Source organism: Nyctereutes procyonoides, unplaced genomic scaffold (assembly GCF_905146905.1).
Source record: "Nyctereutes procyonoides isolate TBG_1078 unplaced genomic scaffold, NYPRO_anot_genome, whole genome shotgun sequence".
In the NCBI taxonomy this organism is placed as follows: Eukaryota; Metazoa; Chordata; class Mammalia; order Carnivora; family Canidae; genus Nyctereutes; species Nyctereutes procyonoides.
The window spans coordinates 9,376,885-9,398,777 of NW_026575142.1; the positions used below are offsets into that span (position 1 = coordinate 9,376,885).

A 21,893-nucleotide genomic window follows, 5' to 3' on the forward strand; every position below is an offset into this window, starting at 1 on the left:
ATCTCTTGACTATAGTCATTGCTATCAGTAACTAAGCAGGTCAGCACATAAAATACTTTTGACAGATTAAGTAACGTTAAAACAGAGCCTTACAAATACTGTTGACAATTTTCTTAGCTCTCTCAAATTAGCTTTTGATTGTAGCAAGACATTAAAGACATTATGACTGTATTTACATTTTACAAAGTAATTTCCAACTGAAAAATAATAGTTAATTTTCAATTAACATGGTAAAAATAATAACAGATAGCACTTACATAGCACTTACTACGTGACCTGTTCTTAGAAATGTATATGCATTAACTCACTCTACCCTCCTAATAATTCTCTGTGTTAGGCACCATTTTTATATTTCCCATTTTGGGAAACCAAAGCAAAGTAGAACTAACTTACTTATTCAGAGTCATGGAGCTGGACAAAACCAAGCCAGGATCTGAACCCAGGCAGCTGTGGCCCTCGTCTACGCTTATAACCCTAAGCATCACCTAAACAGCCATTCTGTATAAAAATCTAATTTTACATAAGCATTTTTTAACTCATTCAGAACTTTTTACAGAAGCTTGTTATTTATAAGTAATATTCTTTTCTACAATATAAACAAGTATATCTGTATTAACCACATCAAAGTCCTGGCTAAAATATGCATATATAATAGATAGTGCCAATATCATAGTGCCAGTTTTGCAATATTTTAAATTATCTCATCTTAATTTCTAAATGCTAAAAGATGTTAGCAGTCTAACATGGAATCTTCTTGACTAACTATCCTAGGAAATTTCTATTTCCATAGAGATTTTTCTGTACCCTGAATCAATTTTTAAATTCAAGAAAACTAAGAATTTTCATGAATATGTAATACAAATCACTATTGCTAATGGTACTTAGCATTAAGTATCAGAGAGGACAACTACAATAATGTTATAATCTTGTAAAATGACAATTTAACATATGATATTAGATTTTTAAAGGCTATATTTAGCCATAATTAATTTATCTCTGGAAAATAATCTCTATTACAAAATCTGCTTAATTCTCAAATATTGTTACACTTAAAGTTTTTAGGTTAATAAACCCAAAACCAGTGATGGAGAATAATTCTACTATTATAGTGCAAAGCAAACTTCTAAACAACAAAATTCTTAAAACGTGGTAAGCCCACTGCTTCTATGCCTGATTTCTCAGTCATTAATTTTTTGCGGGGGAGGGGGAGGGCAGAGGGGGAGGGCAAAGGAGTAAGAGAATTCCAAGCAGGCTCCGCACTGGATGTGGATCTCACAATCCTGAGATCATGACCTGAGCCGAAATCAAGAGTCAGACACTTAGCTGCGCTGCCCAGGTGTCCCTCAGCAGTTAGTTCTTAAGGAAAAACTGTTTCGGTCTTTGCCTCCCCAAAAGTAGAAACATTCAAGAGTGTTCAAAAGTAAAATCCTATTGACTTTAACCATAAGAGTAACCTGCCCAAAGCATACACTCTTTTTGTCCTTTTTAAGAATGTAAAACCTTGAACTCCAACGGGCTCATCTCCCCCGTCCTCATGCTTGCTGTTCTCTCTGGCAGGAAAGGATCTGCACCCACATCTTTTCACGACCTGCTCTTTCCTATCCTTGAGGTTCAGTTCAAATATCTTCACCTAGCAAAGCCTTTTGCCCAGCCAGTTCACGCAGACATGCCCATTGTCATAGATTGACCCATAACCCCTCAAAAGGTATGCTGAGTTCCTAAACCCCCAAAAATCTCAGAATATGACCTTATTCATAGATAAGATCGTTGTAGTTAAGATGAGGTCATGCTAGAAGAGGGTCAGCTCTTAATCCATCATCACCAGTGTTCTTTTACAAAGAGGAGACACAAGAACACAGAGACACAGGGAAGAAGGCCATGGGAAGAAGGTAAGCAAGACTGAGTTATGCTACTGCAAGCCAAGGGATGCCGGGGGGCTAGAGAAGGTAGAAGAGGCAAGGGGGGACCCACCCTGACTTTGGACTTCTAGTCTCCAGGTCCAAGACAACAAATTTCTATTGTTTAAGTCACCCAGTCCCTAGTACTCTGCTCTAACAGTGCTAGGGAACATACACCCACCACTACCAACTGTGCTCTGCTCCATCAATCACTTTTATTGTCCTTCCAATTCTTAATAGTATCTAAAATAGCAATTAACTGTCTTTTACCTTTTATTGACTTTTATTGACTGTCTTCCTTTATTAGAATGTCAATTTCATGAGGACTTTTTGAGTCTGTGGCCTTTTCTGACGGCAAAGCAGAGCCTGGCACATAATAGGTGCTCAAGAAATAGATTTTGTGGGATGCCTGGGTGGCTCAGTGTTTGAGCCTCTGTCTGCCTTTGGCTCGGGGCATGATCTTGGGGTCCTGGGATCGAATCCCGCATCGGGCTCCCTGCATGGAGCCTGCTTCTTCCTCTGTGTCTCTGCCTCTGTCTCTCATGGATAAATAAAATCTTAAAAAAAATGGATTTTGTCAAATAAATTAATGATCCTGAGAAAGATGACAGGATTAACGAATGTCAGAATGACCATTCACTTCCAATGCTCTGAACCAGCGTAAACTGGCCCTAAAAAAGGAGCTTCTGCTCTGCTGAGGACAAAATCCACACGGGGCAGCCGAAGAAAGAGCCTTAAATACATAAGGAGAAGGAGGCCCTGAGTTGTAGGGGATAGTGACTGCTGTGGGGTTGCAGGAATGATGAGGTAACAGGGCGCTGAAGGAAGTGATGGGATAGGGAGACCTGGGTGTGCAAAGGGCAGGGGCCAGCTACTCTGTCCCAAAGGGTAACCGAAAGCGGTTTCCCTCTTCTTTGGACTTTAGCCTGTCTCCTTACATCAGATCGGAATGAGCCCCAAAGTGGCAAAGAGATGCTACTGATTACAACAACCAGTTGTTACAACCAGTTGGTTACAACTACTCAACAGTCTTCATCGGAAAAAGTGATCGTCAAGAATTTTTTTTAATTGAAATATAACTGACAAATAATATCTTATTCATGTCAGGTTCACATCATAGTGATCTGATATTTTTATACATTATGAAATGATCCCCACTCATTAGTTAACAACCTCTCGCTATACAAAGTTGTTACAATATTGGTAACCATATTCCCCATGCTGTACATTTCATCCCCCTGACTTAAATATTTTATAACTGAAAGTCTGTGCCTCTTAAAGAAATTTTAAAATGATCTTGGTTTGAATAGACAATATGTTCACAGGTTTAAAAATTCAGACGGTAGTAAGGGGGTATGCTAAATAAGTGTCCTAAGTGTCCTTCCCAGTCCCATCCCAACCATCTGGTTTTCCTCCTCAGAGTCAATCACTATTACCAGTTTCTTGTGTCATCTTCCAGGGAGAGTCTTTACACTAACATGCATAAACACAGATTTATAAACTCATATTGAACACCTATGGCCACAGATCACTCTGTACCTTGATTTGTCCCCTATTATATCTCAGAGAGCATTTCGTATCAGCAAATATGGAATGATCTCACTCTTTTTAACTTCAGTAATTAATAAAAGTTTGTTATTTGTAGCTACCTAGTTTTGTTTCCACTCCTAATTATTTAACCAATCCCATACCGACAGGTATTAGCTTTCCCTAAGTCTCTTGCCGTGACAGACGATGCTGCCAGTGGACATCTTTGCGCAAGTTCCTTTTGTGATGTACAGGTAGGTCTACAGAAAAATTTCTTAGATTTCCAGCGGTGAGGAGGTAGGTGAACTTTTAACTTTGCTATCCGCAGATGCTGTACCATTTTGCACCTCTAACGATAACGCATTAACCTGTCAATTAACCCAAAGCCTTGCCACCATAAGGGATTAACAAACATCAAAATCTTTTTTAACTTACTGGGTTAGTTTAAAATTGCATTTCTCTTATGAGTTGAGCATAACTTCAATATTTGTCTGTGCCGTCTGTAATTCCTTTTCCATGAACTGCTTGTTCATACCCTTGTCCCCTTTCCTATGAGATTAACAGTCATTTTTCTTTTTGATCTATAGGAGCTCTTTGGATATAGTAAGGAGTTAAACCTTCTTTGTGACCCGTTATAGTTTCTTTCCCATGTGGTAATGCTTCTCTTCTGCCCGTACAGATATATTTTTCCTTAGATGGAGTTTAATTTATCAACCTTTTATCTCACTCATTTTGTCTTCAAAATATTAAAAAGCCTTTTGCTTTTTTCTTTCTTTTTTTTTTTTTTTAAGTGTAGAGACACATAGCTTCCCTAGTATCTGATCTCCATCAGACGGGATTGGATGAGACTGGAAGGGACGCCTGGGTGGCTCAGGGGCTGAGCATCTGCCTTCAGTTCAGGGTGTGATCCCAGGGTCCTGGGATTGAGTCCCACATCGGGCTCCCTGCGAGGAGCCTGCTTCTCCCTCTGCCTGTGTCTCTGCCTCTCTGAGTGTCTCTCATGAATAAATAAATAAAATCTTAAAAAAAAAAAAAAGAAGTGAGACTGGAAGACAAACTGGGATAGAATATCCATCTACTTCCTTCCCTAACCTTCCTCTTCCATTACCCTGAGCTCTTGCAGATTTTGCTCACTCCTCCTTTGCTTTTCTTCATGAAGTTTCAAATGAACCCTACATTTGCTTGGCCTACCTTGGAGATCACACTCTTTTTATAGTTCTTCCTTCGATTTGAAGTTTATTGAGATCAAAAAGAATTTCATTAATGTCTTTTCATAATCAACATGCCATTCAAACTGTGCTACTTTTTCTATTCTAGGAAAATTATACAACAAAAACTGCTCAGATTGTTGCCTGATGGGGTGCGAATATGCAAAAGATTGTCTAGCTGCAACAGATAAACAGAAAGCAAAAATGTTATCTTAATTTAAAACAAAAATCAGACTTTATCTCTAGAAATGACATGGAACAATTTTTTTTAAATTTTGATGTTCTCTTACTTTTATTCTTTAAACTTTAGTATTTGATCACAAGTTTCCTACTTATAGCAACATCATATTATATATTTAAAATACCAGAGTAACTTCCTCAAATGAGAATAAAACTTAGGCACTTGGTATAGGAAATGTGAAATAAAGCTATTGCTAAAAATTGAGGCCAGGTTTATTTTAGGTTTGACTTTTTAAAGAAAGATTCTAAAAATATACACTGCTGTTGTTCTCCCTTCTACTTCCACACTCTTTTCAAAAGGTGGATAGGTCTGTCTCAAGAGCTATGGTGAGAATTGCCTCAATATGATGCAAGATAAAAAAGTAGAAGTTAATGTTCTATTCCTGACTCAATTCCCTGTATGCTTTGATTTCCTCTTATATTAGCATATGGAAGGAGAATGTCAAAGGAAAAGGGATAGAAAAGTATCTAGCAAGGGATAATTTAATTTTTTTCTATCCTTTTCTGCCTATGGAGCTAAAAGACAATGCTATGGGGAGCAAAATAGCAAATAGCAAAAAATTTTAAATAGTGATATTTGTAGTATTCATTCCTCTTATCATACCTTCAGAACAAAGCATTTTCTCTGGAAACCCAAGAAAATAAAAAAATGTATATATATATATGATTTCACTTTCTACACTGGCCACTCAAGAGGGAGAATGATACAAAAGAAGGTTAAAATTCCACTGCAGAGCTTGCTATTGGTTCACTCTCTCATTCACTTACCCATAATTTAGGGAAGAGCACTATTTCCTGTTATTCCTAATAGAAGTAAATTATCTGGCCCATTATCTTCTAGCTACACTTGTTCATGGGGGCTTGCACCTCACTGGGCAAGTCTCCAGGCCTCAGGTTACATAGCTGGAAAATGGGAGAGGTTGGAATAGAATTTTTTTTTTTAAGATTTTATTTACTTATTCAGGAGACACAGAGGTTGGGGGGCGAGCAGGCTCCCCGTTGAGCAGGGAGCCGGATGCTGGGCTTGATCCCAGGACGCCAGGGTCATGACCTGAGCGGAAGGCAGATGCTTAACCTACTGAGCCACCCAAGCATCCCCAGATTAGAAGATTTTTAAAACCTCTTTCAGGTCTAACATCTTATGAATCTAACATAAAGGTCATCCAAGTACCAGCCATTAAGCAAAGATGAGTATTTTTACTGCCTGAGTATTTTTTTCATCTATTTTAAAATTTGACTATAGGTTTTCTTGAGCTGAGAAAAACACAATCCATCATCTCTAAAGGAGAAGATAATTTTTGGTGTATTAATTATGAATTATTTGTACTCAGTGTCAACACTGGAAAAACAGTCAAATGACCACCTATCTGCCAACGTCTATTTTGAATGTTACTTACTTGAACTTACTTGTACTTAAACTTGTTTACGTATTTCTTTACTCAAACTTCTTTGAGGTTTAGGTCACACGTGTAACCCTTTCTCTCACTCAGTTATCCCTCAGATAGTACTGGAGAGTAAGCTACTTGGTTTGGCCTCCTTTCGAGCTCGGCTGTTTGACAGCTTACTACCGGTTTTGAGGCACTGGCCTGGCTGGCTAGAATTCTCTCACACGGAGTAGGTTTTACTTTCAAGTAAACTGCTAACCCAGTAGCAAAGTCACTGAAACTTTCTACTTCCTATAATTATTGTAATCCTTACAATTTAAAAATATTCAACATTTATATTATGATTTATTTTAATATAAAAACTACACTGGGGCACCTGGGTGGCTCAGCGGTTGAGCATCTGCCTTTGGCTCAAGTCATGATCCTGGGGTCCTGGGATCGAGTTCCGCATCGGGCTCCCCTACAGGGAGCCTGCTTCTCCTTTGGCCTATGTCTCTGCCATTCTCTCTGTGTCTCTTGTGAATAAATTAAAAAAAAAAAAAAAAACTACACTAAGGGGCACCTGGCTGGCTCAGTCGGAAGAGCATGTGACTCTTGAACTCAGGATCCTGAGTTCAAGCACCACACGGGGGTAGAGATTACCAAAAAAGATAAATAAATTTCCAAAACGAAAGAACTGATTTGAAAAACGTACTACTACACAAAGTAAGTGAACCCAAACTCAAAGGGCAGGGTTCATGTAACCCACCAGGAGCCTCCTCTTGAGACCATCATGATTCAATAGTCAAGTCCCTTAATACAGTTGGATCTTTTAGTAACTATTTATCTTTGTCTATTTTCCATTTTTCCCTTTAAAAATCAATTCAGTACTAAGACACATTCCATGCTCACAAGTCTGACTTCACCCACCCAGCAATCCTGTCCCTGACCTCTGTCTTTTTTGTTTGACAACATTTAAGTGTCTTCATGACAAAAGAACTTAACATGAGTTTAAAGCCTTCTGCTTTAAAAAGCCAAAAAAACAGAAGTGCATTTAAAGTAACTGTTCTTGCAGGGACCACATTTTTTTTCCCCATAGCACTCTCAATTCACGGAGATTTTCTAAACATAAATCTGGAAAAAGTTTAAGGAACAAAAGAAAAAATAGATACTTCATGCAAATCCTAAAACCAAAGCCAGATGCACCCCACACATGCATACATATTCAATAGTGATTTGTTTTCAGTAGATTCTGTTTTGGGTAGACCCGAGGCCAGACGGGTTTATGATCTAGCACTTAATATGTGGTATCTGGCACATAGTAGGTGCTCAATAAAGATAGGCTGAATGAAGAAGAAAGGCATTCTCTGGCCCACGTCACCTTCACACGAAGCCCACAGACTCTGAGCATCTCTCTGTAAAAGTGATCAGCAGGGCTTGGTAATGGAATAGATGGGTGCGGAACTGCTGGCACCGTTCATGGGAACTCAGAACCACGCCAGAAGGGCAGGCTACCAATTCTACTGTGAGATATACATCGTGTCAGTTATCCCTAAAATTAATTTTAGCTCATTGTTTTGACCAAGCTACTGAGTCCACTCTGGATTTCAAATCATTAAATATTTATAACTATTAAGGGGATGTAAGGAATGTGTAGCTGAAAAATAAAATAAAATAAAATAATAAATAAATAAATAAATAAATAAATAAATGTGTAGCTGAAGCGAGGAATGTGACTAACCATCCCTGAACAACACAGGCTTATGGAGAGAGTCCTCTACTCTCTTAGGAACCTTTTGATAACTTGTGACTATAATGGTAAACAACATACTTTTTCCTTCGGGAGGTCTGTTTTTCCTCTTTTTCTTTTTTTTTTCTTTAAGATATTGCCACATTTCCATTCAACTGCTGTTGGAAGTACCAGCAAGATGTCAAGATGTTCTCCAAATCACTATGCCAAGGAAAGGGAACTGAGGATTAGATGGTCTTGGAGACGACTATACAGGCCCTAATCATTCTATCAGCCAGTGCGAAATCAGTGAGAAAATAACATTAGAGGGGATGTGACGATGTGAAGAAACAGAAGCAAAATCAGAAAAGGAATTTTATTCTTTTTTTTTTAGGATTTATTTATTTATTGAGAGACACAGAGACAGAGAGAGGGGCAGAGACACAGGCAGAGGGAGAAGCAGGCTCCCTGCAGGGAGCCCGATGCGGGACTCAATCCGGAGACTCCAGGATCACACCCTGGGCCAAAGGCAGGCGCCCGACTGCTGAGCCACCCAGTCGTCCCAGAAAAGGAATTTTAGAATGATGAGAATATGCTAAAACACCTATCATAATATATACAAATTAAAATGCCAGCTAAAACAGTATTCAATCAAAACGACACTATACATTATTCCAGAATAGCCCTGGAAATGAAAAGCCTTATACTGTCCCCACAAGAGAGCATAAGCAACTCTATATTATGATGAAGAGAACGTCAAGGGTTTATCTTTTCCAAGGGAGTATGCGTCAGAGAATATAAATGCGTGTGCCTTTACTCTGCAACATTAGATGGGAAACAGTATGAGACCAAACATCAGCCCTAAAGGCTCTAGTCCCCAATCAAGTGGCTATTAATATCTTCATTTTAGATGTGCTATGGCTGAGACTCAGAGGGGCGTTTCCCCCCCAAATTACACACAACTAGGAAATGGTCAGGAAAGATTTGATTGGAACTCTTCTGACTGTGAGGCCGGCACACTCTCAATTCCACGACCCCTACTTCCCGTCAAGTCAAAGCACCCTCGCCTCTTAACCCACTGATGGTTTACCTCCTTTGTACAAGGAAATAAAAAATTACACAAATGCGTTTCATGTAGGCTTCCCTCTCAGATACTCTTCCACATGCACTGGATGCATCATTAGAAAATCACCTTCTTCGCTTAGAGTGTCCTAACTGCCCACCAGCTCCATGTTCACGTCCTCAAGCACGCGCTTGAAGACCTATGGCCCTGCTCTGACATGTTTGAATCACACTGAAAGCTCCTCACCGCGACTCCTCTATTTCTTTTAATTAAAGTGAAACATCTTTGACTCCTTCCTCCTCTTCCTCTTAAGCCTCGGATTCTTCTCCCAGTGTCTTTTAAAATACATTCTTTCCTTTTAGTTCCCTCCAAATGGAGAATTCTCATCTCAGTCAGCAGCTTCCAAACCAGGGATCCCATCTTGAATCTCTCCCCGCACCCCCCCCCCCCCAGTTCTCTAGATTTCTTTAATAAACTCTTGGAATGGTTCATTGTTGGAAAATGTCCCATGGCTTCTTCCACTTCTACTCACTTCCTCTTCTTCCACTTCCGCTCACTTCCTCTGTCCAAGATGGCTGAGGTTCCGCTTCTCAGCAAGGCCGCTTCCTGATCATCCTCCCTGGAAGCCGTGGACTCTACACATTACATGTCCACACAGGGGCTGCTTCCTCACCCCTCCACTGACATCTTGTGGGGTTTTGGTACAGGAGACTGCTCTGTCTTGTGATGACTCTATATTGTCCTTATTTTCTTTTTCCTTAGAATTTTAAATTATTACTGATCCATGCATGACCCCCTTGCCTTCCTTTATTTATATAATATGATGATCACCTATGAACTTACTCTAGCTACTAGATCATTACCAATAACTCATATCCACCCACATGTCCTCCCCATGCCATCCCCTGGTCCTCTCAGAAGACAACTGCTGTCCTAGGTTTTAAGTTTATGATTTATGTTTTTAAAACTATTTATTTATTTATTCATGAGAAACACAGAGAGGAGGGGGAGAGAGAGAGAGAGAGAGGGCAGCCCCGGTGGCTCAGGGGTTTCTCTGTCTCTATGAATAAATAAAATCTTTAAAAAGAGAGAGAGAGAGAGAAGCAGAGACACAGGCAGAGGGAGAAGCAGGCTCCATGCAGGGAGCCTGACATGGGACTGGATCCTGGGTCTCCAGGATCACGCCCTGGACTGAAGGCGGCACTAAACCCCTGAGCCACCTGGGCTGCCCTAAGTTTATGATTTAAAAAAACAAAAACAAAAACATGTATTTCAAAAAAATAAAAATAAAAAAAAAACATGTATTTCAACACACACCCCTGTATAAATGCTTGTTTGTACCTGATCATTTGTGTTTGCTTATTTCCCTGGCTTGTGTAAATTAGTACAATTCTGGGAAATAATTTGGCAATATCTAGTAAGTCAAATGCTCACACATCTTATAAATCAAGCACTCTGTTCCTTGGTATTTCCCCAAGAGAAACACTTGCACATATGCCCCAGGAAACATGAATGACCAGAGCAGCACTCTTGGCAATTTTTTTTTTCAAGTGGGGGAAAAAAAAGCCATTGGCAGAACTGGGAAACATATTGCTATAGACATCATGTACAGCAATGAAAGCCAGTGAACTACAGCTATATACAACATGGATGAATCATAGTGATGTAATGTTGGGTGGCAAACAAATTCCCAGAAGTCAATGGGTAGTAGACTTTCTTTGCGAGATTAAAAACAAACTTGAAAAAAAGTATTCTATTACTTAACCTTTGCAGTTAAAAAAAAATCTTCTTTGAGAACTCATGACTTCTCCCCCAAAATTAGACTATAAACTCTTGAAGGCAGAAACATCTTTTTATTCTTATTTATATGTCCCACAGTACCTAGACCAGCGTCTGGAACAGATGGATGCTCGTAAGTATGATTACTGAATGCTACTTAACCAAGGCATTTTAATGAAACAGAAATCTTCTCCCCAAACCAACGGTTTCATGAATAAAGGCACCTAAAACTTTTACCCACTTATGCACTACCCTAATTCTACGTCTGCAGTGGTACTAGAGATCTCCAACCACAAACCTTTCACCTCTGAAGGACTCTACCCTTCTTCTCCGAGTAAAGTTAACATAGGGGTAAAGCAATCTAGAGGCAAGAAAACTTATGAGATCCTGTAAAAGTTCAGCAGAATCACAGCACGCCATACCAAGAGACAGCTGAAAAACCACTATAATTTGAGTTCCCAACAACGAAACCGAAAATATGAACAAAAAAAAGGATTTTTAGGTTTTGTAAAAAGCAAAGATTTTAAATCGAAAATACCTTGTTTCTACACTGAGGGAAAAAAAAACGATTTTCTTAGGAGGAAACACAAGAAATCCAGGGGTCCAAGAATAAAAGGAATAATATTCTACCAATCAGGGCCTTCCTTATAAGTCAATGAAGACTCTGCATATTCTCTATAGGTGATTATAGCAGAGTTGCACTGCAGCTTCCCTTCGACCTTGGGAACTCTGCTCACTGAGTTACTGTGAGGTCTTCTGTTTCATTTATTATTAGGCTTTGTATCTGCAATGCTGTAGCATTGGATGGGAATATCAACATTGTGAACTTGCAGTACCTTAAACTGTAGAAATGCTTCCAAGAAAACAAACGGGGGTGGAGGAGGGAGGAAAAAAGCACAACCAAGAGGAAAACACAAAGTTAATGGTATTAAGGTGGGACATTTTTAAATTTTACCTTTGGCGAAAGACTACCTTCATGAATTAGCTCCGTGATATAGGACTATCCGCTAGCAGGTGATTTTTTTTTTTTTAATTTGACAGAAGATGTCAAAGAGAAACTATTTTCTTATTTAGGAAAAAAAAAATCACAAGTGCATACAACATACAATTCGCTAAAACTAGTTCGGTGATTTTGAAAAGGAGGAGAAAAAAAAAGAAGGAAAAAAAAAAAACCTATGGGACTCTGCATGTCTGGGAGAAAGAAAGACTGTGGCAACCCAGTGGGTTCACTTAGTTTCGTGTCATTTGCTTCATGTCCATTATGTAATGCTTTCTCCAGCTTTGGGTCTCTGTGCTTAAGCTACCGTTCAGGTGTCACAGGACTGCCACAAATCAGTGTCTGGCCATAACTTTCAAAAACAGCTCCAAAGGTGCCGTGCAGATGTGTCCTGTCCACAAAGGTAGAGGCTGGAGAGGGAGAGGGAATGTGCTGGCGTCACGACTTCTTGCCGGCTCCCCCCCCCCCCCCCGCCCCATCCCCGGCGATGCGAGCTGCGGGCCGCTCCGGGCCGACGCAGGGCAGCTCGTCTGGGCTGCGATGCCAGCGCCGGCCCGGCCCGACCCCCCGGAGGCGGCCGCGGCGGGGCGGGGGTACGGGCGGCGGCTGCAGGGGGGCGCGCGGCGCGCGGCGGGCGCGCAGGGGCCCCGCGAGGGCGGCCCGCAGAGCACGCGCACCACCAGCCCCGCCGCTCAACTTCCCCGCCGCTGCCGGGGCTCCCGGGGCTGCCGGGGCTGCCGGGGCTGCCGGGGTCGCGGGGCGGCGGCGGCGGCGGCGGGCGCGGGCTCGGTCCTCCGCCGACAATTGCATCAGGGCCCTCCCGGCCCCGGCCTCGATCCCCGGCCGCCCGGCGGAGGGGAAGGGGGAAGGGAGCGCGGCCGCGGGGACCTTGACCCAGGCGCCCCCTCCCCGCCCAGCCGCGCCGCGCCGCGCCCCGACCCGCATCGCCGCCCCCGCCCGCCCCGCGCCGGCCGCCGGGGATCCCCCTCGGGCGCGGCGACGCCTCCCGGGCCCGGAGCCCCCCGCCCCCCCGCGCCCCTCCGAGCCCTCGGCCCACCGGACGCGCACAATGCCGCGGGCCCCCGGGCGCCGGGACACCTACCTGCAGGGCGGCGGCGGCGGGAGGCGGCCCCGGGCGGCGCGCGGGCGGGAGGGCGGCGGGAGGGCGGCCGGGAGCCGAGGCGCGGGCGGGAGGGCGGCCGGGAGCCGAGGCGCGGGCGCCGCCTGCGCCGAGCCGCGGACTCCGGCACCGACAGCGGCGGCGGCGCGGCGCCCCCAGTGGTCCACGGCGCCGCAGCCCCTCCTCCCCACGGGCGGGGCGCGCTGGCGGGGCGGCGCTCCCGGCGCCCGGCTCCCCGCCCCCGGCTCCCGCCAGCCGCCCAGGCCCCGGCGCCTCCGCCCGCCCCGCTGCTCCCGCGGCGCACCCCCCGCCGCAACCCCCGCACCCGCCGCGCCCCCTGCACCCCCTGCACCCCCTGCATCCCCCCGCCGCACCCCCTGCATCCCCCGCAACCCCGCCGCGCCCCCTGCACCCCCTGCATCTCCCCGCCGCACCCCCCTGCATCCCCCGCCGCGCCCCCTGCACACCCTGCATCCCCCGCACCCCCCCGCCGCACCCCCCTGCATCCCCCGCCGCGCCCCCTGCAACTCCCCGCAGCCCCCGCACCCCCCCGCCGCACCCCTGCACCCTCCGCACCCCGCACCCCCTGCAACCCCCGCATCCCCGCACCCTCCGCGCCCTCCGCACCCCCCGCACCCACCTCCAGACCCCCGGCACCCTCCGCACCCCTCTCCGCACCCCCCGTACTCTCCGCGCCCTCCGCACCCAACGCATCCCCCCGCACCCCCTGCCGCACCCAACGCACCCCCTGCACCCTCCGCACCCCCCGCACCGGCCGCGCAGGAGCATCGGGCTATCACCGCCGGACCCCCCCCCCCGGGGGGCCCCCTGCGTCCAGCGATCGCCGCCGTGCAGACCCTGACCGGGCGTCACCCGGCCGCCCCCGCGGTTCTCAGGGGCTGGCCCCGGGGTGGGGGTGGGGGGACGGGGGCCTGGAGCGCAGCGGCTCGGAGCACTGCGGGAGCGGAGCACCCGGGAACCGCAGCCCAGAGGCCTCCCCGGAGGCGCCGCCCAGTCCTGTCCAGCCCCCCGCCCTGCCGCCCGGGCCCTGACACCCCGCAGCCCAAACTTCCCAGGCCCACACACTTAGGTTCTGGGGGGCGGGGGGGGGTGGTTGGATCCGTTGCTTAGAGCTCCACAAGCTTCCCACTCCCTTGAACTCTCCCACCTTTGGACGGTTCCCAGCCTATGCCCTAGGGTCCATTAATCTGGAGGCAAATTTGCTCCAAGGACGGGGTAATTTAAATATTTGCACAGACGTTTCTTCTGTGAATGGATGACTGAGGAAATGTCAAAAGTATTTCAAGACATTTCTGTCACCACCATCTTCGGGGGGAAAAAATCCAGACAACACTGAATGAGCCGAACAGGAATTAATACAAAAAAAAACAGCGCTGGGGCGCCCCATGAGCTGTCTAGGCTTTCAGATTGGATTGGGGGGGGGCACCTTCAGAAATTGAAGACACCTGCGTGGCTCATTAGTTAAGCCTCTTGCCTTTGGCTCAGGGCATCATGGGGGGAGGGCCTGGGTTCGAGTCCCGCATCCCGCTCCCCACAGGGAGCCTGCTCCCCCCTCTGCCTGTGTCTCTGCCTCTCTCCCTGTGTCTCTTATGAATAAATATAATCTTTAAAGAAAAAGAGACGTTGAAGACACTGCTACCCACTGAGGCAACTAACTGATGACATTTCACTGTTCCCATACTGTCCTGTTACATAAAGTGATAGGTGCTGCACCCTGTGACACCTCATAAGGTCACCTGAACTCCTCCCCTGTGAAGAGCGTCCCCTCGAGGGGGACTGCGCCTCCCTTAAGCACCTTCTTACTCCTTCCATCCACAGACAGGAGCTCCTGAAACCACTGTAGCTAAAAAGAGGGGAAACGTCAAACCCCAAGTGCGAGAAAACACAGAAGAGTGAAAGGAGATGAGAGAGCGCACACAGGGAGGGCCTTAATCTAAAGAAGAGCTTCTCGAAGGTTTTCCCTTCTAGCAGCAGAGAACCATAAACTGTTGAGGGGGGGCGAGAGGAACTACCCACCCCGGCTCCCACCTTCAGAATCTTTGCACGCGCTCCACTCTATTCCATGGTATCTCCGTGTGTCTCACTATTTCAAAAATAAGCTTAAATATCAGGAAAAAGTCTCCTACCTGTCTCATTGATTAATGATCGAATAAGATGCGATGGCACTGTACCCGGGAAAGAGGCAGATTGAGGAGAGCCCCCGCCGCACCTCCAGGCAGCTTCTCCACTCTGCGCATCACAATATTTTGAAAACTCAGACCGGCATAGTTTATATAAATGTGAGTAACAGGCTTCCTCTGCTGTTTGAGCTACGGCCTGGTGACTGCCCAGACCTTGCCAGGCAGCAATGTTCTCCTGAAGTGCACATTCTTTTTTTTTTAAATATGTTCATGATAAACAAGGGGTTGGGGGGAGAGAGGCAGAGACACAGGCAGGGGGAGAAGCAGGCTCTGTGCCAGGAGCCCGACGTGGGACTCGATCCTGAGACTCCAGGACCACACCCTGGCCCAAAGGCAGGGGCTAAACTGCTGAGCCACCCAGGGATCCCCTGAAGCACACAGTCCTGCTCAGAGTTTAGGTCACTGATCGTGTGCTGGCTAAAAGGATCTCTGCTCCCCGATTCATCCCTTTTGTTTATCTGAGAAACATTTGTCCATGGACCTTTTCAGCAGAGGAAGTTAATGATACTATTAAAATACGATTAATGCTATAGTTTCATCACTCACAAATGAACTGAGCTGCACGTGAATTGCAGTCCCCGCCATCGATTCACTTCATGCGACTCCCAGTTCATGTTCATTACACGTGTTCCACGGGTACTCTCCTGGCTGGGGGTTCTCAGGGTGATGGCCTAACGCTTCATGGAAAGCTGCGATCCCCGGGCATCAAGAGCAAGGAAAAGAGGACATGGGACAGGGGAGCAGGGGAAGCAATCACGTGGTGCTGTGTCCCCAGCCTGGTCGATGCTTCGTGAACCTCGGAAGACACAGTTGCTTGGCCGTGGCAAGTGTGGACCGGCTCTACAGGAAGCTGTGCCAGGAACGTCTCTGAAAGGGAGGACCCAAGAGGAAATCGACCTGCAGCTGCCTCCACCGCCGACCTCCCAGCGGCTGGAACGTGCCCACTGGTGGTTCCCGACCCCGGCTCCCTTGCAGGCTACATCATCGACTCCTTTGGCAGCTACTGAGCAGCAGATCGGAGCCGGGCAGCCGCGCTGCGGGAGCTGTGCTGGATGGGGCCAAGCCAGTCTGGGCTGGAAGCTGTACTTCGCAGAATCCTCTCTTCTGTGCGTTCCAGGCCTGTGTCCCCATGGATTAAGCCGACGTCGCTGGAGACCACACGGGCCAAAGTGAAGCAGCAGCAGTTCTGCTCTAAAAGCTGCCCCTGGTTAGACGTGGCAAGAGACGAACGTCCACATGCAAGAGGGTTCTTGTTTGTTCTCAGTCTCCCGTGCTCTGTGTCCCCTACTGCCCAATGACTGTGACCGCAGTTGGGATGACGGACTCTTGACAGACACTTCCAGAGGTGGCAGCTGCAAAGGCCACGAGCTTCCGTGGACTTCCATAGCAGCCCTCCTCGTGGCCCCCCTGCAGCGGCTGGAGGTGCCCAGCTTCCAGATTTCCCCCAAAGCTCGGACTGCTTCGTCTGTGTGAGGGCAGGTGTCTGATCTTGGCGGCCCCTTTCCAGACTTTTACCTCCCCCCACCTCCTTCCACAAACGTGGTCTAATTCCATAGGAAATTCCTTATTCAACACGCTTAGGGTGCTTCTGCTTTCCTGATTGATCCCTGTCTGTCAGAGGCTTAAACCCTCGGGGGGTTTGGGGTGGGGGACTTGCACAGGGTCAGTCACTTGTGGGCAGTTGAGGCAGGGCGAGTAGCTTAGAAACCTGGAGAAACGTGAGGCTGAGAGAACCTGGAGAGGTACCCTAGTGGTGTCGCAAAAATATTCACAGCAGCAAAAATATTCACAGTTTTGCTTTGTATTTGTTCGTTGACAGTATTTAGCCTTGAAAATACTTCTTTTATTACTAAATTAACCTACTTTGGTGAATCACTCTCACAAAATGGAATGAACAATGGCTTGCTTTGTTTCTTTTTTTTTTTTTTTTCAACCTTTCTTGAGACATCATTTTGGCTCCTTGAGTGGAAAACAATAAATCAAATCTCAGCTGGAAAATTCTGACCAGTGTCTTCCCCCAGCTATGGAAGCATCCTGCCTGAGGTTCCTGCTTTTGTTATAAACCTGAACATAAAGATTGTCATTCCCGTTGTAACCTACTCTCTGTAAAGTTGATTTTTTAAAACAAATTTACCATTTTACAAGACCAAAAGAACACAGTGAGAAGATCAAAAGGCCAACTCTTTGAAGCAAATCATTCTTCCAGGAAGGGTGCAATGTTAGCTTTTAGGGTGAGGGGCCTTCAAGTACTCGAACCTCCAGCCTGTTTGTCTGTTACAGTTGGCACTGCCTTTGAACATGGGCACACATTTCCCCCCAATTTCTCAACGCTCCCTATAAATCACAGATGCTGTTGAAACTCTTCTTACCAAGAATATTGCCATCTATGAACATCTGGCAAGATCAGAAGCCAAACCTCCAGGTACCGAGCTCCAGTTGGTTCTATATCCTTCATCCCCACATTGTCATGATTTGCCCAAATTAGTTGCTGATCCCGCCCAGAGAACAGTGTTACATCTGCTTCAGAGTGAACCTTTCATTCAGAGGGCCGATCAGAGTGCCTGAAAGGATAGAAAGAATTGGGGGGATCCCTGGATGGCTCAGCAGTTTAGTGCCTGCCTTCAGCCCAGGGCATGGTCCTGGAGACCCGGGATCGAGTACCACGTCAGGCTCCCTGCATGGAGCCTGCTTCTCCCTCTGCCTGTGTCTCTGCCTCTCTCTGTCTCTCTCTGTATCTCTCATGAATAAATAAATAAAATATTTTAAAAAAAGAATTGGGGTTTTGCTGAACATATTCGCTGCAGAGGGTTTTGGGGTTTCAATACCTCTTTTATTCGTTTAATCCAATAAATATTGATTAAGTATCTGCTATGTGTTAGGCATTATTCTGAGTATTTGAGATACAAGTGAGCCAAACAGAGCCTACTCTCGCAGGGCTTACATCCCAGCAGAAAGAGGCAGACAATAAACAATAGACCTAAGAGATAAGGAAATTGCACAGCATTTTAGAAAACCTTATGTAGGGGTGCCTGGGTGGCTCAGTCAGTCAAGTGTCCGACTCTTCATTTCGGCCCAGGTCATGATCTCAGGGTCGTGAGATAGGGGACAGCATGGAGTCCTGCCCCAGACTCTGTGCTCTGCAGAGAGTCTGCTTGAGATTCTCTCTCTCCTCCTCCCTCTGCCCCTCCACACCCACCCCACCCCTGGCTTGTACTTGCTCTGTCTCAAAATTAAAAAAAAAAAAAAAAAAAGCAAGCCTCGGGGTGCTCAGTCAGTTAAGTGTCTGCCTTTGGCTTGGTCATGATCCTGGGGTCCTGGGATCGAGCCCCAGGTCGGGTTGGGCTCCCTGCTCAGCAGGGGATCTGCTTCTCACTCTCCCTCTGCTATTCCCCCTGCTTGTGCTCTCTTGCTGTCTCTCTCAAATAAATAAATAAAATCTTTTAAAAAAGACTTAAGAAATACAAAAAATTGTAGAAGGTGAGTGCATTATGAGAGATGGAGGTGGGCTGCCATGTTGCAATATTAAATAAAGTGCTCAATCTGGACCTCATTGAGAAGGTGGCACTTGAGCAAAGACTTGAAGTTGATGAGGAAGTTAGTCAGGCAGATGTACGGGAATAGGAAGTTCCCACGCCAGTCAGAGTGACCAGCCACTGCAAAGCCTACAGAGTAAGCATGCCTGGTGTGTGTTCCAGGAAAGGCAAGGAGGCCAGAGTACCTGGAACAGAATGAGGGCAGGAAGAGTGTGAAAAGAGAAAGGGAATGGGGGCCAAATCATGTAGAAGCTGTAGTTGACAAGGAAGATTTGAATTTTATTCTGAGTAAGATGGGCATTGATCACAGGTCCACCGAGTAAAGTGATTTGACTTACGCTATAAAAGATCTCTGGCTGCTGTGTCATGAATAGGCTCCTAGATAGAAGGGCAAGAGTGGAAGCAAGGAGGAGTGAGTGAGTAATAACAGGGGTGACTGATATGAGTGGCTCAGGGCCAAGTGGTAGAGTGGAAGGGTAAGAAGACGTCAAATTTAGCATGTGTTTTAAAGGTAGAGCCACTTGGGTTTTTTGATGGATTTTATTGTACTTGCTGACAAGTGTTTGCATGAATTATGATTGAGGCTTATTTTTATTATACTATTTACTTGGTGAGGTTGTGGGGGGCGGAATATAGGGCCCTACTGCCTCTAGATACTGGGGAATGGTTATCACTGGCAAAGATTCTCATGCCTGAGAGTGACCGTTACAAGTGTTGATATCATTATTTGCCCAGCAACCCAACAGTACTCCATGATTTGAGCCTTTATGAAACAGACATAAGACTTTCATGTAAGCAAACTCAGACCCAGAACATACTTACTTCGTCCTCAGGCCTTTTGGGAGGGCCTAGATCCCTAAAATACCCTTGTTATTTCGTGAGTCCTTACACCTACTTACTTGCTTTCCAGAGGAGCTTAGGGAGAAGGAACCCAACCTTCTAATGGGCAAGGATGCTAAGGGAGTGGAAAGTTCTCTAAGGATAATTCGCATAGTGATGGATGCTGCTAACATAAAGCACTTGGTATCTTTCTTCTGATTTCCAAAGAGGGTTATTTCTGTATGTTTACCTCTAAATCTTCTACTACAAAGAATGGGGCATGTACCAAAGGTATGGTGAGATGATTTAGCTCGTTCTCAGACATGCATTCAAAGACATTGAATCACAGAGTGAGAAAATAACTTCCTTCCTTGTCTCCCTCCTTCCTTCCCTCCCTCCCTCCTTCCTTTCTTTCTCTTTCTTTTTTCTTTTTTTTTTTGTATGTGTGTGTGGGGGAGGTGACCTCAAGAAGCAAGGCTTAATTTGGTGCTTATATGTTTTTTATAGGTTTAACATTTGCAAATCTCTCATTTTAACAAAAAGCAAGCAGATCCCAGGCTTGGGTCTCCAATCCTAGTAGGATGGTTCCAGAATTTAATGATGTTTTATTTGTTGATCCTCACTGTATTTATTTTTCGAGTTATTTTGTGTTTGTAGATTGTGATACAATTGCTATATAAAGTTTGTTTTTAGAATGCATTCATTTATATTTTTTAAAGGAAGTTCATTCAGAAACATACTAGATAAATAATACCAAAGATGGTAAACCTATATGGCCCCAAAATCATTAGAGCAGTAAGAAAACAATTGAACATTGAGAAAACGTGGTAAACTGAAAAGAGCAAAGGCAGAAAGGGCGACCTCCTAAACCCAGTCTTCATATTTTCCTGCTGTTTGACTTTGAACACATTTTTTTAACACATTTTTGAACCTCTAAGCTGCAGGTTCTTCCTTTATAAAAAGAGTTAAAAAGAATTTCCAAATCCTACTAAGGTTGTGATGAGGGTTGTCACAGGAACATGTAAAGTATGTCCTGCACAGAACGTTCTGGACAAATATTTAGGTTATCTCTGCCTTTCAAAAGCCCATCCTGCCTTGGAGATGAAACACAAATGTCACGATCTTCATGAAACCTTTCCTAATCCCTGCCAGGTTTGAATGAGACCATTAATCTTCACAGAGCTCCTTCCTTTATTTGTCCCACGTTCTGCTGTTCTTGTCGGTATCCTTTAGACTGGCCGGGTTTCCTCTCCTTGATCATAAGCTCCATGAGGGCAGTTCTTTGCCCAAAGCCTTGTATGTCATGGATGATTAATATATATTTGAGTAGCTTTATTCAATTAGTCACTTATTCAGTGACAAACCTGTGCCCATCGCCTGTACCTTAAATCAACCTGTTTGCTGATCGGCACTGAGAAGCCTCTGAGTCCTCAGTGCACAGCCTGAGAACTGCGCACACAGAAGGTACTGTCCCTAAGCAGGATCGCTGTCTTACACATCACGTGGCCAACGCTGTCGAGAGTAATACAGAACCATTTAGTTAAAGGTATGACTAAGTTTGTAGTCGGTTTTGGTTATGTTTTTCCTCAACTGATGCTCTCATGAATGAGTCCACAAATTCTGCTTTGTTTGCTTTTAATATTAGGAGTGTCTGCACTGAGAGTGGTAAAGAAACACTAGGTGAAATGGCACATAAAGCATTATATTGCCCTTGGTTTACACTCTCAAAACTGGTATAAAGATAGGTTTCGGTTGATACATCTCTTAAGATTGTGCCATGATATCAGACTAGTTCATGAGTTCTAAGTATTTCCTGCCTGATACACAATAAAGGAAAAAGAGACTACCCAGTAGTGTTAGACACCTGGCTAATACCAAAAGCAGCTACAAAAACTGCTTTGCAAAGAAAAAGAAAAAGACAAAAAAAAAAAAAAAAACAAAACAAACTGCTATGCATTGCTACAAAAACAACATGTAGCAATATTTAGATATAACATTTCAAGTTCATTTTCTTATTTTACTATGTGGCCACTTTGTGAAACACGCAGGTAAGATATTCATTTGACATAAGAGGAAACAGGCACTGGAATGTGACTTGCCTGTGGTCACACTCACTAATGGAAGCTCTAGAACTCTGTTCTTGGCCTCCAGTACTTTCCCACTCCCTGACAAGGCACACTGCCTGTGGATCTAGGCAGGTGTAAATGGAGACCCACACACTGTATGCATAAATATTCAAAAGTTAAAAATCAAACAAACTGCTTAATAAAATGTGTTCTCGGGCAGCCCAGGTGGTTCAGCGGTTTAGCGCTGCCTTTGGCCCAGGGCATGTTCCTGGAGACCAGGGATCAAGTCCCACGTCCGGCTCCCTGCATGGAGCCTGCTTCTCCCTCTGCCTGTGTCTCTGCCTCTCTC

The 21,893-nt window shown here is 45.4% G+C and overlaps 1 protein-coding gene across 6 annotated transcripts in view; it reads right to left on the minus strand.

Moving 5' to 3' along the window:
• OSBPL6 (oxysterol binding protein like 6) overlaps nucleotides 1–12,986 on the minus strand; it is a 207,210-nt gene extending 194,224 nt beyond the window's left edge. For all 6 annotated transcript variants that reach the window (XM_055308233.1, XM_055308230.1, XM_055308234.1 and 3 more), the window contains exon 1: nucleotides 12,908–12,986. The gene's annotated coding sequence lies outside the window, so the exon portion shown is untranslated. The remainder of the gene's footprint in view (nucleotides 1–12,907) is intronic.
• Nucleotides 12,987–21,893: the final 8,907 nt, after the last annotated feature.